This window comes from Halichoerus grypus, chromosome 6 (genome assembly GCF_964656455.1).
Source record: "Halichoerus grypus chromosome 6, mHalGry1.hap1.1, whole genome shotgun sequence".
NCBI lineage: Eukaryota > Metazoa > Chordata > Mammalia > Carnivora > Phocidae > Halichoerus > Halichoerus grypus.
Window position 1 is genome coordinate 25,452,337 of NC_135717.1, and position 4,096 is coordinate 25,456,432.

Consider the following 4,096-nt stretch of genomic DNA (forward strand, 5'->3'; position numbering starts at 1 on the left):
AGTAGACCACATAAGGAAACAGCAGAAAGTGTGGAGGAAGATCTAGCTTCAGGTACCACTGGAACCAGAAGCTCAAATGCTGCCAGGTCTCAATAGCTCTCATTTCTGTTTCTCTCTAAAAGCTGCCTTTATTTTTCCCATTCACATGGGCCTTCACCCAAAGGGAGCATGACTGTAACAACCCCAGCTTTACCACTTTCATTTGAGTGACCAAGAAAGGAAAGGTGAGCTTTTTTACTTAAGGCTGAGGTGAAGAATTTGTGGGAAGAGACAGTGGCCAGACCAAAAAACACCTGCAGTATTAAGGATGGCTATAGATCTCATTGATATAAGAGAGTCCCCATATGACAGTAGGTTAAACAAATTAGCTGTTTTTCTCCCATATAATAGTCCAGATATAAGCAGGCCACAGCCTTACAATGACTCCATTTTGTCCAGGACCCAGGCTCCTTCCATCTTTTTGCTCTGCCATGCCTACATATTGTTCTCACCTGCATGGTCTAAAAATGCTCACCACCACATCTACAATCTGGAAGGAAAAGGTGAGTGAGGAATCAATACTTGGCTTTTAGGGCACAACTGAGAAATTATACACATCAATTCCACTTATATCCTATTGGCCAGAATATAGTCCCATGGCCACACCTAGTTGCAAGGGAAGCTGGGAAATGTAGTCTTTAATCTAGGCAGCCATGTACTGCACTAAAAACTAGGGTTTATTATTGCTATAGAAGGGAGGATGTACATTTAGGATGTGATCCATCTCTGCCACAGACATCTCAGGGCAGGAAAGTTCTGGGAATTAAAACCAGAATATGACCTGGAACTAAGAATTACTCCCATCTCCATCACTCTTCTGTTTATGTTGGATGTCTGCTTCATTAACCTCTCCCTTCTCAGTTTTGAGCCCCTTCATGTCCAGAGCAGGTAGCCTATGGCCACCTCATCGTTTCTAGGCTTATACATACAGTGAAGTAAAATAAGACCAGCTAGGCTCCAACGTAAGTGGAACTTAGAACAAGCATTTACTGCCAAGTAGATTTATGATTTAACTCTGAGCAAGAAAAGGGCAAATAACAACATAATGAGTATTAGCTTACAAGAAATAGATGTAAAGTTATGTTAATAAGAGAAATATTAAATTATCATGCAGATCAGAAGGATGTGTATATAGCAGGGGTGTAGTTTGGAAGTAAAGTAATTGTTGGGGTGATGAGATCAGTTTCATTCTAAATACTCTAGCAAATAACTAGCCTCAGAAACCTAGAATAGAAAGAGATGCTCCAAACTATCTACAGAACAAAAGCAGTCTCCACAGCCCAGCCAGCTGGCCCTGAGTTGGAACTGCCCTCTATAGACATCAGTAACCAAGGTGGAAGGGAAAAGCCCTTGACTGTCACAGCCTAAGGCTGGTAAATGTGCCAGATACCAGAAGAGACCGGTGGGTATGGAGACTTGATTTTGGTGGAATGTGCTGAAGGACAGGGGTGTGAATCCAAGAATGGGAGGGAAAGCAGGAGGGTGGGGTTACTCCAGAAGAAAAGGAATAAAGGGAGAGGGCTTAAGAAGGGTGGGAGAGAAAGGAGAGCATTGGGATAGGGGTACCATCTGCATGGGACATACTCAAAGTCCTGGGGCATTCTGAGAAGTGCCTGTGGTCAAGATGGTCAGAATGAAGCCCTGCTGCCCCAGATACTGCATAGTTTGATACTTAGCACCTGAACCCTGAATCCCTGAGCAAAGAACTGCTCAAACTTCCTTCCATCAGCATCCAGTGTGCATGCATTCTATCTGGGAACAGCAGCAATGTTGTTTCCAGAATGAGGAGAGAAGCAGTCCCCTCCTCTACGACCAGGCATCAGAATGTTACCATGTGGATGGTGAGGTGGGGGGGAGGGGCCATCCTTTGGGGCCCGCTGAACAGGATCTTTCTGCAGACTACAACCAGATGCCCAAATCTGTTAGTTAGCTAGAAACCCACTCTATTAGTTTACTAGGGCTTCCATAACGAAGTACCACAGAGTAGGTGCCTTAAACACTGACATGGATTTTCCCTCCATTTTGGAGGCTAGAAGAGACTAAAATCAAAGTGTCAGTAGTGTTGGTTTCTTCTGAGGCCTCTCTCCCTGCCTTGTCCATGGCCATCTCCCTATGTCTTCACATGGTTTTCGGTCTGTGTGTGCCTGTGTCCTAATCTCCTCTTCTAATAAGGATGCCAGTCATACCAGATTAGGGCCCAGTCCAATGACCTCATTTAATCTTAATTACCTCTTCAAAAACTATCTCCAAAGACAGTTACATTCTAAGGTTAGCACTGGGGTTAAGGACTTCAACATACGAATTTTGGGGCAACACAATTCAGCCTATCACCTCTGTACTAACGAACCAAAAAAGGACCTTACCTAGTGATTTCACATGCCATATATTAGCCATTCTAGAGAAGGACAACTCTTTCTCAGCTCTAATTACAAATCTTGGGAGAGGGGATTTGGGCTTGGTCCAGATGCCCATCCCCAGTCCCATCAAGCCAAGGATGTGGGCTCATCAAGAACAAACATGGCTGGGCAGTGGTGCTGGGAGCCTCGCAGGCGCGGCGCCATTACTCGCAGTCGGCCGCCAGTGGCGCATGTGGCACCTTAGCAGTGGCGGCAGCAGCAGGGAGGCAACCCACCGGCACAGCCCCTGCGCTGGTGCAGCCACCCTGGCTCCCTCTGCTCCTCTTCCCTTCACTCGCCAGGGCCGATCAGCTGACCCAAGAACAGATTGCTGAGTTCAAGGAAGCTTTCTCCCTATTTGACAAAGATGGCGATGGCACCGTCACAACAAAGGAACTTGGAACTGTCATGAGGTCACTGGGTCAGAACCCAACAGAAGCCGAACTGCAGGATCTGATCAACGAGGTGGATGCCGACAGTAATGGCACTACTGACTTCCCAGAATTTTTGACTGTGATGGCTAGAAAAGTGAAAGATACAGACAGTGAAGAAGAAATTCGCGAGGCATTCTGAGTCTTTGACAAGGATGGCAACGGTTACATCAGTGTGGTGGAGCTACGTCATGTCATGACCAACTTAGGAGAAAAACTAAGAGATGAAGAAGTAGATGAAGTGATCAGAGAAGCAGATATTGATGGAGATGGGCAAGTCAACTATGAAGAATTCGTACAGATGATGAGTGCAAAATGAAGGCCTACTTTCAACTCCTTTCCCCTCTTCTAGAAGAATCAAATTGAATCTTTTACTTACCTCTTGCAAAAAAAAAAAAAAAAAAAAGCTCATTTACTCATTCTGTTTCTATATAGCAAAACTAAATGTCAAAAGTACCTTCTGTCCACACACACAAAATCTGCATGTATTGGTTGGTGGTCCTGTCCCCTAAAGATCAAGCTACACATCAGTTTTACGATATAAATACTTGTACAACCTTAATGATAAGGAAGAACCTAGTGGACTCCTTGCACTTCCATTTGCTCATGATTAATACACTGTTTGGGCTGGCCAGTTTTTCATGCATGCAGCTTGACAACTGAACACAGTCAGGCATTTGTATTAAAAACTAAAAATGAAAAAACAAATTTAAAACTTCTTCAAATAGATTCTAGTTCAATTTGTTAGTATAAATTGTCATAGCTGATTTACTGAAAACAAAACATTTAAAATTGGCTTACCTCAAGATGCTGTGCAGAAAAATGGGTGAAGGATAAACTGTCTAGACGCAGCCCCACTTAGCAGGACGGCCCTCTCGTACTTCCAGGCACCTCCATCCATGGTGACCATGATACTCATCCCAGTGGCATGCTGCATGTGTTGGTTTAGCGTTGTCCTAGAGTGAAATGGGTGTCAGGCTGTCACCATTCACACAAATTTTTTCTTAAGAAAAGAAACCTTACCAAGGGAGCATCTTGGGACTCTCTGCTTTTAAAACCTCCTGAACCATCACTTGGAGTCAGCAGAGTAGGTTGTGGCTCTGGGACTTCAGCACAAGCATCAACATTGCTGATCAAGAAATTACAATTTACATCCATTCCAAGTTGTAAAGGCTAGTCTTTTTTTTTTTCCAATAAAAAAGACCATTAACTTAAAAAAAAAACAAAAAC

The 4,096-nt window shown here is 43.9% G+C and overlaps 1 pseudogene; it reads left to right on the forward strand.

Annotated features, from left to right (window-relative positions):
- The first annotated feature begins 2,739 nt into the window (after nt 1-2,739).
- On the forward strand, nt 2,740-3,389 carry LOC118528420 (calmodulin pseudogene; annotated as a pseudogene).
- The last annotated feature ends 707 nt before the right edge of the window (nt 3,390-4,096 follow it).